We start from the raw sequence: 14,066 nt of genomic DNA, 5'->3' as shown, positions 1-14,066 counted from the left end.
ACAGTTTACCTGACACAACCCTGCATGCCCAAGACTGTCCCCATTTCTTTTTTCCCACAAGGGCATCTAAGGACTGCTCTCTCCTGCCAGCACCAGTTCTGTGACTACACTGATGAATCACAGAGTCTCTTCTCGTGATGTGCAAAATCTCTATTGCTTGGCCACTAGCTGCTCTGACTATGGAGTCAATCTGCTCTTTGGATAGAGTACTCGTCCCCAGGCTGGGATGAGGAGGATTTTTCCATTTGAGATCTTGATTAGAGCAAACACAAAATTCAGCTCCCAAAAAATGGCTCATCCCTAGGAAAAGGCCACCAATTTGTTTGTAGGTTATAAGTTCATTACTACATTCCCCTGCGTCACAAATAGGGCCATTAGCAGCATTTCTCTTCCACCCTTTCTGCAATACCATTCTCTTGGGAAATTAATTAAAAGCCTACACAGAGACTTGCATTTCAATCTGGACTGTTTCCCTCCCTCCTCCTTCCCCATCTCCACTATAGCCATATGATAAAATGAAAGGAAATTATTTTGAAGGAAACTCAGATGTGCTGCAGTATCCCAAATGTTTATACATTTCAGAAAATCATCATAGAACAATTCATTCTTCACTAGTTCCAGTGGGAAAAAGAGTAAGGAACCCACTACTAGTATCAGAAGTTAATCAAATAAATGTAACAAAGAAAACGGAGAAAAAGACAGCTCTGTATTGCCATAAACATTCTGAAAATTACCAGTAACAATGAAGTCCTCTTACCAGGATAGAGTTGTGTCTTTTCATAGCATATATTCATTTTTTAGGCACAGAGCAGCCTGTGACAGCTTACTCAGAAATCAAGAAGCATGTAAAAAAATAAAGTTGTAAACAATAGCATTATCCTAGTAAAAAGGTTATTCATTTACTGCTCATAACATACTGGGGTTGGATGGTGCTTCATAGCTCCGATAAAGAAGAGTATCTGTTTATATTCTTGCAAGATATCAGTACTTAAAAACTCATATGAATTGTTCAGTAAACTATTTGAGAATAATACTTAGCTCTTTTATTTTCAGCTAATCACAGAACTGCATTTATGTACACAGAGTTGCTCTCATACCAGGGTAAACCAGCACATTTTCACATGATCTCTACTAGGCAAGAATCCAACAACAAAAGTGAAAACAAAACTCTCAACAGAAAATTATTTGTTTGAAAGAATGTCTTTACAGATTCCCAGACTTATTAATTACACATTTGTAGCTATTACTGTATTTCCCCACCAATTAGACACATCAGCTCCAAGCTACAATTTGAAAAACACCATACTTTTCGATGTTATATTTCTATATAATTAAGCATATAAATGACTTCTTATACATTTATAAGAAACCATAAGCAGCAATTACTGCCACAAGTGATTGCTGCCATTCAAAACAAAAAGGTCACTACATGTTTACGCATGTATTTGTAGGAAAGAGAAATGATAATTGGTGCTTTGGGAGGACTCATTTTAGAGTTTACTTGGGATACAGGACATCAAAAGTAACAGGCCCAACAATCAGCCGAAAATAAGGGCACAAACAAATTTCCATGTTCTTCTGCATTTCATATATTTATAACACCCCACTGCATGATAGTTGCTCTAAAACAGTCACTGTTCTCAAATAATCATTAGACAGAAGTACTAACAACCTCATTGCTGGAGTCTCAAGGAAAAGACGCCTCTCCCAAGTTCTTGTATAAAGCCTAGAGCAGCAATGCAGACTCCCCCACCACCTGAGCTGTGCAACAGTTTGCCAGCTCTTAATCTGCACCTGCAGAACAAAACAGTGCACTGAGATTCAGTGTGACAATTCACTGAGAACCGTGTGACAATAGAGTACAAGACTGAAGCTGCTGAGGAAGACAGTGCTTATGAGCTGTTCTTGCTGTCACCAGCATAACCTGTGCTAGGACCAAGGTCTTTTCTGGGCTACAGTTTGCAAGAATTTGAAAAGACCATCCAAGAGTTAAGCTAAAGCAAGAAATACAACTCCTCTCCTGGCAGATTACACATCCTACTTGGTTTCTCTAGCTTCATGTTGCTATAGGGATATATCTGGCATTAATAATTCTGAGACTTTGTCTTATTTTCCCCTTAGGCTTTCTTTATTTATATATTTACATTTGAAAAAAAAATGCTGTTAAGGAGGCAAAGTAAGGTTTTTGCATGGAAAAGATGTTGTTGCAAAGGAGTGTTTAGTCTGCATTAAATGGAAGAATACTTCTTGAACCCTTAAGGCAAAAATCAAGGAAGTGGGCTAAAGAGAAGGTACACATGCATATCTCAGCACTTATTTCTGCTGATTAAAGAATATTCTTCTTATTAGGAAATAAGTTAAAAGTCCCTGAATCTTATAATAGCATTTAGCTTTATACTTACACTAATGCCTCTTTCCCTGAGCTAAACTAGTGCTCTCATTCGAGAGCACAGAAAAAACGATAATTTAGTTATCATGAGAACCAGTTACTCTTAACATGGCTCAGCAGTTTTGATGTGTTACTTTACCTGAAGAATATCTGAGGCCAGACAGCTCTAATGAGTGCTGCACTACATAACAAACACATAAATGAACAAGAACTTGGACAAAAGCAATTAAAGTAAGTTCAATTTTACAAAAGATTGAAAATTTTACATTAAGAAATTCGAATCTGAGCAATTTTGTGAGTCTTCCAGCATAGATTTGATAATTGTTTTGGTATGCTTTTGTTTCAAGTTTTGAAAAGTTGTTTCTTTCTTTACTCAACACTTTCTTGGCCACCTAGATTTCAATTATTCTTTATCATAGTCATTTTTATGATAGCATTTATTTGTAATCAATTATATGTTTGCTAGAGGCAGCAAGGATTTGTACAGAGCCAAAAATAGCCAGCTGCAATAAAATTTCATAGGAACTTGCTTTTATCATGAAAATAAAAGTAAACCAATCCCCAACTGTCAAATAACTCAGTCAAAATTAAGAAGTTGAAACTTGCATCTTCTTTCCATATAGATAAAAAATACATTACTTGGGGTTTTTTTCCTAACTGAAAGATATAAAATATTAAATTTCACTGCAAGATATGTGTTTGTTCTCACAGTTATTATTACCTTCAGCTTCTACATCACATGCAAAAAAGGTGTTAATATGTCAAAAGTAGATCTATAAATGCATGAAAACTTCTAGAAATTAAAAATCCAACAAAGTGGAAGACCAAGAACATAACTTAATCAGGTATGTTACTCAATATAACAGTTTTCTATTACAATAGAATTACATTGTGTCATTTAGAAAACATTTAACTACATTAAGAAAAATTTGGGAGAAGAGGCTTGACAAGAAGAAATGAATAAATGCTACATGGCAAAAATTGGGGAAATCCATAACAGTGATCAGTGGCAAAATGCTATACTATTGTGATATTTGAAGTTGGCTTTATTGTGCTTGTTGCATCAAAACATTTGCTAGACTAAAGAAAAAATAAAATTACAAAGGCCAATTCTCAGTGAATGTGATAGGAAAATAACCAACTTCTAAGTACATGGCAGCTACACAACTAACTTTAGGGATAAGCTTGCAATTCCAAAGATAATTACATATTTTTGGACTCTGATAAAATATCTGCTATTTTATATACTTTTAGGTATACTAAGAAGCTACTTGGTTTTGAGGAACTTCCCCTTTATCCCTTAAAATAAAGATATTATGGTTGAATTTCTTCCTGCCCCCTTAAGGGATGGAAATTGTTGGCAGAAGACCAGACTTGCACCTGAAATCTGATGTGTAAGTTCAGTTTCTGCAAAACCCCTAGCAGAGCACAAAAAAAAAAAAAAAAAAAAATTAAAAAAAAAAAAAATCGGGGGACACAATGTCACTAACCAAAGTGCTCCCTAGCAATAATTCCTTGCAAAAATGTATGCACCTACTGCAGCAAACATGGCATTCATAAGCAATTCCACACTTTGTCCACCTCCAAGATGTTACATCCCACTATCAGAGCAGCAGAACAGATAGGTTCCTGGTGTGTCCTGACACAAGCAGAAAGTTCAAGTCTGTTTCCCTTTTATTATATCAAGACATTTATTTTTCTGAAGGGCAAGCAGCTTCTTTCCAAGAAGATGAATCATGAACAAAATTTTAGAAGCTCATGTAAGAGAACGTGTCCACACTGAAAGACAGACGTAGGACAACCTTGGAGCTCAGACTGGTGTACCCACTGAACACCAGACAAAACTACCTAACCCTGAAAAGCCCAGATGTATGCAAAAGTGGGATTTCTCCCTGCAGTTCTGTAGTCAGAGACTGGATGGGATCACAAGGTTGACAGTACTGAATCAGAGTGGAAACACCCAGGATAAATCTACAGCAGATGGCTGGAACAGTAACATCCATGCTGCATTCATTCACCCCTCTATTCTTCATCCTCAAGTCCCTCTTGACTAAACTGTAATTTTCAGGAAATTACAATGATAATGGTCGGCAAATGAACAAAAATTAAGCCTAGTGCAAATGAACTTCATCCATAAAATATGATTCATGTTGGAGCCACATATTTTTTATAAAACAAAATGCAACTGATCTGTTTCGGTCTGCAGATGTAAGTACATACACAAATATACAAGCACTACAATTGCACAAATAAAACTTGGCATGTAATGGTGGCTCTGCACAAAACAGGGTTCATCACTTGCATTCTGTTCTCAAAAATAACCCTTTAGTTGATAGAACTATAATTAGGAGCTAAAGGTTTGTTACTCTGTCTGTTTCATGAATTGATCTGCAATGAAGCGTAAAAAAAGAATGTGAAAAGGAACTTAAGCAACCAATCCTCAGAGGACTTTGTGACCCTCAAAACACCTTTCACAGGACTGAAGCATTGTGACACCTGCAAACAGAAATTTCTTTATAACTAAGCATGTGATCAAGTGAACAGAAAGCACTGTTGTATGTAAAAACAAACCAGTTTCAATCTAGTTCAAAAATTTCCTTTTATGGAGCAGAGAAGGAAAACATCTTTTGTATGAGGATATTATTAAATCACTCAACTTTAATTGCACATGAATTACAACAATAGAATGTATTTTGATAGTAAAGCTATACATATATAGGGCAAACCACAGTCTAATAAAAACAGGAAAGAGGCTGATTAATCACCAATTCGACCACTCTGACTGTGTGTAGAGTGACTATTCTCTCTAACACATTTTCAAGTGCCCTGTTTATTCAATGAAAAGATTATGCAAGAGCCTGACATGTATCAAATAGTGTGACAGACAGACAGGAGGCACATATTACTAAATCCTGGTGCAAAGCCGCAATTTGTGGCAGAACCCAATGCTAATATAACCTTTGTCATTTCAGCAGGCACAGAAATTGATCACAATGATTACTGCAGACACATTCAGGTTTGCTTATTCAGCCTTTCCACCAGAAAGTCCAATGCCTTTTGTGCTGTGGAACTGCATCTTTAAACAGCTGCATGAATTAACACAGGGAGACTGCCAAAAATATAGTTCTTCCTTCAGTTCAGACTTTAAACTGAAACAGAACCATGAAGCAGCACAGTCAGAAAACAACTGCACTTAACCTGCTACAGAGCTATCTTCCAAATGAAATAATCAACTAAAAATAAAATATGTGGAAAAATATCTCAAATATTTCTGATTCTCTTTGAGCATGTATTATAGATTTCCCATAAACAGAATATCATATGGAGCACCAAGCTAACTCTACTTGTTCAAAAGTTACAGCAACCAGAAGTTGTGAATTCATGCCATCAGATACTTGTAAAAGGTTTCCGAAAGTGCTTGAAATGTTAACCTACACAGTGTACATTTTCATGGCACAATCTTCCAGGAATTCCCTTAGGAACAAGTTATATGATATTTGGGAACAACTGTATTGTAGAATTCAGGATCTGAATTACACACCATTTCACTTCTTAAGGATAGCTCTGGCTGTGAAAACCAAACCCAGCAGCAGACTAAGCTAGTATTCAAATTTGTGAAGGGCTTTAGATATGAAGGATGTTTCATAGATATTAATGTTTGCTCCTAATTGTTTGGGCCTTTAAAATGTACTTCTGCAGCTCACACGTTCAAGACTGATTAATACTCTGTAAGCGTAAGTGGGTAATCATTTTATCTGCTACAACAATAACAAAAAAATAATTTGCTGTTCAATAGTTCTACAGGTTCTTGGGTGCAAGCATTTCCAATAAATGCAAGTTAAAACTGTATTTACACAGCTTAATTCAAAGAAGCTGTAAGTCTGCAATTCTCAATGGCATTGGCAAGAAATGGCTTCTACTGAAATCACCAGGATTTCTCTACTGCATTCTGGGATAACATTTTCTCCATTGGTCTGGAAAGCATCAACTACAATGCTTTTTTGGTTAAGAGTTATTATTATATATTTTTTTCTGTGGTACTGCCATGAGATTCTACTAAAGACCATGATTTCATGGGCTAAGTGCTACAAAATAAAGTGCTAAGTCTCCTTTCTGAGAATTTTAGCAGTATTCAGTAAATCATGGACAAATACTCTATGCATTAAATCATCACCTCAGGCTACTTAAGACATTCATTTACAGGGAGAACAAGATTTGCAGAGACTTACAAGTATCTAATCACACAAAACACTTTGTCCACATTTCAGCACCCTGTTACTTCTCAAGTCTCTGGGGCATTTCAATTTTTCCCTGTCAAAGTCTGCAAGTCCTTCTACATACCAGTAATTTCTTGCCCTCACAGGGTCCAAAATACCTAAAACACCTCTGTAAGGTAGCCTCAGTTCTGAGGGAAGTGCCAGAAGGCAACCAAGTCCCCGCAGTTCTCAGATTCTGAAGCTGGTTGTATTCATCCAGCACTGATACCCAAACGTAGCTGGGGGAAATAAGAAAAACATATGCCTGCATCCTGCTGAGCCCAACTTTAAGCTTGGATGTAGCAAGCAAAGGTACAATTCCCTGTTCTGCCTGACTTGGAACATACGCACTAGAAATGCTACAGAATTTATGATTCTGCATAGAAATGAGGGTTCTGCTTGTTGCATCTCCCACAGAGCAGGAAGAAATCTAAAAATAGAGTAACTGAGTAAATCACACAGATTGATTTTGGCAAAGACAGGCTTAAAACCACCGAGGCTTTTTAAGAAAATGACAAAACAGGAAAAAACTGCTTTCATATTAACCAAAGTGAGAGGCCCAGGAAGAAAGGATCAGGCAAGGGGAGAAAGTTAAACTACCAGCAAAATTTAAATCTGAAAAAGGGTTTGTACATAAGAAAGCAAAGAGTGGAATAAAAAATTCTCTCAAATTCTTAGGGTTTTTTTAATTCTCCTCGTGTTAAGTAGCCCAATATTGAAGTGCTTAATTACAGTTCTGTCTAAATATAACAGGATAACAGCCATTTATCTAAACCACCACCTGACACTACTCACTATAAGCTAGTACACCCCTCAAAACACAAATACAGAATATTTAGATGTTCCAATGTCCTTTCACAACTAATTTCTTGCATGACTGACTGTAGTACCAGACTACTCTGTTATTCTTTCACTACTGTCATTTGCTGTTGTCAGACTAGACTCAACAAATAACTACTAATACTGCTCAACAGAGACAGAGAACAAAGAACATGTGAGAACAATTTAACCACTTCTGCTAAGATTCCTCTATATGGAAGACAATAACTAAAGCCACAGACATTTTAAGCTCTCAACACCAAAAACCCCTGAATTTTTGGAAGTGTCAATACCCGATTACTAGCAGCTGATATCTCCTTACCAAGCAGTGCTCCAAGACAGCCTAATGGAAGACGCGCTGATCTTCACAGTCGCTGTGGGTACCGCTTCTGTGCCAAAATCCACTCCCAACACTGCCTACATGAATGCTGCTTCATCCTATGCTTTTTCCATCAATGGCCTATTTCATAAAAGTCTTATGACCTCATAGCTTCTTTTTTAAAATATGGCTATAGTCCCCAGAATAAACTCGACACAAACAGATTAATTACACTGAAATACTGCATTTTACCCAAATCTAAGAAAAGGCCAAATTTAGAACACAAGATCACTTAAAGAAATTACTTCCTACAGCTACAGGCTACCAATACAGCTCTCAATTTAGTAATATGGGAGGTATCTAAAAAGGAGGAGAAAAAAAGTTGAATTTTCAAACACCTTTTTATGTAGTCATGTAATTTTAACAAAGCCAGCCAGCAAATATGTTTGCTTTTAACCACAGTACATTACTATGAAGAGCTACTTTTCCTCTCTTCATACCTCTGAACAGCAGCTCATTTCCTTTCATTATAATGTTGCTGTTCACACACAAGATGAATAAATTTCACTGCATTCTCCGTTTCAGATACAGATCCATTGTGAACTAAACAGAAATAGTTTCCCTAATTAGAACACATTCTGAGTCAGTTGCAACAATTCAGAAGTGGCACAGTGAAAATCTAAGTAATAAAAATTTATTTCATTGGGCAGAATAACTCAAATTTCCCTGCATTCACAGCTAGGCAAGAGCAGGTATAAAAGTACTTGGCTGTGGCAAACAGCACCTAAGGTAACAACAATAATAGTTTATGTGTCAACACCAAAAATGAGTTTTTAAATATTCAGAAATCAAAAAATAATAAAAAAAAACAACCAAAACCTGGTTTGAATAAATAAGGTAAATAAGATACAAAACCTAGCTGATTAACAAACTACAATATGGATTCATGATCTGTATTTTAAAAGGTTGCAGCTAGCCTTTTTGGAACCACAGAATCCTTAGGGTAGAAAAAGATCTCCAAGATCATGGAGTCCAATAATTAACCCAGCAGTACCAAGCCCACCACTAATCCATGTCTCTGAGCACCACATCTACATGTCTTTTGAACACTTTCCAGTTATGGTGATTCAACCACTTCCCTGGACAGCCTGTTCCAATATTTGAGCAGCCTTTGGGTGAAGAAATTTATCGTAACATCCAGTATAAACCTCCCCTGTTGCAACTTGAGGCTATTTCCTTTTGTCCTATAGCTTACACACTGGGAGGAAAGACTGATCACCACCAGGCTACAGGCTCTTCAGGCAGGTGGAGAGAGCCCTCCTTTTTGTCTGATTAAACTACCCCACTACCCTCAGCCACTCCTTGTAAGACTTGTACTCCAGACCATTCAATAGCTTTGTTGTCCGTCTCTGAACACAATCCAGATTTTTAACTTTGAACTGCAGAGCCTACTTACAAGATGAGACAAAGAGAAAAGAGAAAGAGGAAAGTAGTTCTTGCTGCCATTCCATGCAGCAGGGCTACCTGCACTTACAGCAGACTGGCACCTGCTTCCGACAATGCCGCAGGGTTGAGCAGCGAGACTGCAGCAGCAACCCAGAAGCACTCCATAAGGAAGTGTGCAGATACACACACCAGACACTGGCATTAGTGAGGGCATTGTAAGTGTGTACAAGCTGTCACATTCCTACCAGTGCCCAGCAAGACACAGGCCTGTCCAGGCCCTGGCTCCCATCCTGCCCCAAGCTCTCACACCTTGTGCTTCACATCTGCCGTGTCAGCATGCCAAGTCCTAGTCTTTGGTACCACTTTGGTAGACACAGCTTTTGAAGAATAACTGGGTGCTGAAGGTGCATGGGGTGGAGATGTCTAACACCAGCTGCTGCACAGTATGGGGAGGATGAGCAATGGGACACTGCACACCACTCTCATAATTGTTTCTTCTACTGCACACCACCATGAGCCACCTGCCTTCTGCAGCAAAATAAAAAAGGGTCATCACTGCTACATCTGACAAGGAGAGAAGAGAATGAGAGGAGATGTCTTCCCTGAAAGCCTTTCTACAAAGCATGGGTGCAATGGCAGAAAGGGATCATGTCTGTTTCTCTTTCCTTCAGTAGCCCACCATAAATGCTCCAAATGCATCTCTCCTTTCTGCCCAACAGTCCTTACTTGTTTGTCTGACAGAATTACAAACCCCACATTTTGTTTTCCAGCTTTGACTGCAATTTTTCTCCCATTGTGCAGCATCCTAAGTAGGCTCTCCTGCTGGAACTGGATTTTCCACCTCTTTTGAGCTATAAGGCAGCAGCTAATCAGCTAAATCATTCTGTAGTCCCAAGGAACAACAACAGGAATTAACCATATCCACTCTGTCAATTCCTGATTTCTATGTTATTAATGAGATCATAGCAGAGTCACATCTTACTGTGGCGGTTTGGCAATCGTAACAGTAAAGTTCCCTGCTTTTGGAATTATGCAGAACACTAAATTAAGAACTGAAATGACAAAAGTTCAAAATTATTTTTCTTAAAGGAACCTATCCTCTATCCTTGTCTAAATCACTTACACTGGGGCGGGGGGGGGAGGGCAGGGGGGCATGAATATATAATACGGGGGGAAAAAAGTATTCATTCCTAATAAAAGAATCTCCCCACATGGAAGTGTTCCAGATAATTAGCATATGAATCTAAATTAAGTCCAAACTAGAACAGATCTTACCTTTTACGTGACTTTTGTCCATTTTTTCTGTTCCTTTTACTTTTTGCTGTTTTACGTTAGGTTTCCTTTTGTGGGTTTTAAGTCATAAAATATCCTTACTTTTAATTTTGTTTTCTTACTTTTCTTGTGGTTAAGCATTCAACACAACTACAGGCTACAGAGCTAACAGGCATACCCAGTGCCAGTTAAGCTTTATCATTTCCTTACTGGGACAAACTAGAGAACAAGATAATCTTCACAGTAACAGTCATTCAGGGATAGTTGTTTGGCCTAGTAAATGCCACAAAAAGTAGCTAAGAACTATTGTTCACTTTGACAATAATTTGTTCAAAAGTAAAAACGCAGACAAATGTTTTAGCCACACAGGATTAGCTTACAATATGTTTTCTACATAAACACTTGAAATTCAATGCAGATCAAGTTAATCACATGCTGACAGGAATACCTGTTAATTTACCATTTTTATTTGGTTGGGGTTTTTTTTCTCTTAAGTTTCTTTAATTGTTATTTTAAGAACTACGACATGTAGTTACAGGAAGCAAAAGCAATGTAACTGGAAAAATGAATCATACATAAACTCACTAGATCTCCACCTCCCAAAGGCTAAAAATAGGTGAGGGTTTCTAATATGAATTACAGGCCACACACAGAAAAAACCTGATTTCTGTCAATATATTTCATCTTGGTAACTTCAACTGTAATTAGAAGAAAAATGTCCAATAAGAGATGTTCTTGTAGATATGTATTTCACCTGGAGACATTTGTGTGCTTCAAGTGCTTAACAGATGCATTGGATGAGCAAATCCATGCTTTGGGACCTGCACCAACTCACCTGCTCTTACTTCTGCAAGGACACTGAAAAGTCTGGACAAATCATCTGCCAAACAAATCCAGACTCTCTAGATTTATCTAAAATATGAAGGAAAGTAACTCAGGAAAGGAAATTCTGTTACCCAATATGGGAAAAAAGGTATATTATAATTTTTCTTCAGCAAATTATGCAGTTAGTAATGAAGTAAATAAGGGAGAAACCATCAGAACTATCCTGTAAGTAGGCACTGAAATTTCCCAAAGGCAAAGATTGCTGGAGAAATGCCAGTTGTCAGTATTAAACATGAATTTAGGCCTGAATTACAGTCACAAGTGCTTCTAATAACTACAAAAACACTTCTCATAAAAATTTGCCTTGAACAAAGTAACCTTTTTTGTATGCTAACAACATATAAACACTTCAAGATATTTCCTGAACACAAAGATATGGATGGAAATTTAGCTTCAGTAATCCTTTGAATTGATAAATAAACTTTTACTGTCCTTTAATCCTCCTATAATAGTTTACAACAAACCATGAAGATAATACTTTTTGTACTTTTAAAAGGTACTTTTTTACAACTTTTAGCTGTATTCTCAACTAAAGCACACAACTGTACTAATGTATTAACATGTAGTTTGGAGGTAAAAAAAAGAAGCTCTGAGATTAAGTCTTCATGTCTACTTCTTAAAAAGAGTGATTAGAAGTCTAATTTAATATATAAGACAGCCTTGATGAACCTGTGGTTCTAAGTTGAAGTGGTGAGGGGGTTCTGTTTTAAACAACACCAGAAGAGCAGGGAGAAGGAGAAAAGCCAAACAAATTTAAATCCCCGAGGGTGTGGAACACATCTGCATTTAATATTTTAATATTCAAAGACATAGTTCAATACATCATTCTACAGAGAGATAAAAGGCAGTGGCTGCAGAATCCTTTTTTTTTTCCTGTTTAGCTTCAAACCTTGATATCATAGATTATTATTTATTTAATTCAAATATTTGGGATATTTCTGTGATAAGTAATCCTTTTTTGTGCAATTTCAACAGTGAGCATCAGTGCTGTGATAGACCTATGTGCATTATCTATCCTGCAATGTTAAACTGAAAGACTATTTAAAAATATACCAAGTCTCTAATAATGTTTAAATTGAAAACACTAAGAATAAAAGTTACATGGGTGAATTGGTTCGTACCACAATCACCTGGGCCAATTGCTATCTCCACCGCACAAGATGAGGCGCTCTGTAGTGTAATTCTCAGTTAAGAGCTCTCATAGAAATTCTGAGTATTTTATCAAGCATACAGCAGCAATATCCGGCATTTGAAAGAAACTGGTCAAAAAGCATATTTTTTTCTTTCAAGAAAATTTTCTTCTAATTGATCTTCTATAGTTGATAGGAAATTTAAGAAATGGAATCTTGTGCCCCCAAAACATCTGCATTGCTTAAAAGTCTGAAGCTGGCATGCAGTCCAGTGAGTCTTTAAACCACAAATTAAGCTGAACCTTATCACTGCATCCAGTGTTATTCTGTCCATTGACATTTAGTCTCAACTATCTTTAATTCTCAAAACAGACACTTAATCAAGGGTTGAGAAACTTGCCTTTATCCCACATCAGAAATCAAACTTCCACCTGACAGAGGTAAAGAAAATAGATAATGTAACTTTTTACTGATCACAGTCGATATGCAGTGTGAATGCCTTGGGAATACTTCTGAAATTTTTGCTTTGCCCTCTGTCTGGTGAGATAGTTGGATAAGTGTGTCGCCACAGCCAAAAAAATGTAACAATGCTAAGGAGAAAAACAAGCCTGAATATAATGTTCAACAATTGAAGTCATGGCAATTTTTAAGGACACTGTGCAAGATATCTTGTGCAGTGAAGAGAAGCTACATCCCTTGCTGAGATGTGCAACACATTCCTGTTCTGGAACCGAGACAGGCAAAGGCAGCAGCACCTTGAAGGATCTCATCTCTGGCCCAGGGGAGTGCAGGAGCTTCCATAAGAAGAAGATATAACAATAAGGACTGCTCAAGGAAAACTAACTTGTTTGTGGATAGTTCTTCCAATGTCAATTCCACTCACTACAGAACTTTGGCAAAGAAAAAAATTAGTCCAAAGTGAACATGGAAATTTTACAGTTCTGCTGATGATAACAACACTAGCTGTGCTGTTTCATGTATGTTTTAAGGTGTACATCTAGTTTTCATAAAGACAACACTTGTCTGCCTTCTCACTTCAATTAACCCTTAATACATCTTTCACCTTTCTAAAAGGTGAAAGCACCATAATTATTTCTGAATAAGCATATCCAACAAGACTGTTAAAGAGCTATTATATCCTATTCAGGAAGCAGAAATTAATCCTAAGGAAGTGATTATTTAGAAAAAAAAAAGACAAGAAAAAGAACTACTTTTTTAAAATGCAGACTTAGATTGCAAAGTGAGGAGGTTGGTTACAAATGTGACACATCAGTAGTCCTCAAGAGTTATTTAAAATACTTTTTTAGTCTAGCACTCAGACCTAAAATATCAAAGCTGAACATGATTTTCCACATCAGGCAGCTTTTCCTACCCTGGTTCATTATTTGATGCATTATATGACGTGGGTAGGCACGTGAAATGTGACTTAGAGGCATTTGTTAAATCACCATGGTTTTACCAAATTCCTAGAGATAAGAGAGTGATCTCATAAGAAGTAGTCTCTTCGGAAGTAAAAATCCTTTTCTTTGGGCATTTTTCATAATTGGTCA

The 14,066-nt window shown here is 37.1% G+C and overlaps 1 protein-coding gene across 9 annotated transcripts in view; it reads right to left on the bottom strand.

Annotated features, from left to right (window-relative positions):
• NAV3 (neuron navigator 3) overlaps nucleotides 1-14,066 on the bottom strand; it is a 514,050-nt gene that overhangs the window by 401,887 nt on the left and 98,097 nt on the right. Inside the window, exon 1 of one of the 9 annotated variants that reach the window (XM_077783535.1) lies at nucleotides 7,787-7,883. The exons of the other annotated variants lie outside the window; for them this stretch is intronic. The gene's annotated coding sequence lies outside the window, so the exon portion shown is untranslated. Of the gene's footprint in view, nucleotides 1-7,786; nucleotides 7,884-14,066 lie in introns of those variants that run through there. 9 annotated transcript variants of the gene reach the window in all.

Source organism: Lonchura striata, chromosome 5 (genome assembly GCF_046129695.1).
Source record: "Lonchura striata isolate bLonStr1 chromosome 5, bLonStr1.mat, whole genome shotgun sequence".
NCBI lineage: Eukaryota > Metazoa > Chordata > Aves > Passeriformes > Estrildidae > Lonchura > Lonchura striata.
This window is presented reverse-complemented; position numbering and strand designations above follow the sequence as displayed.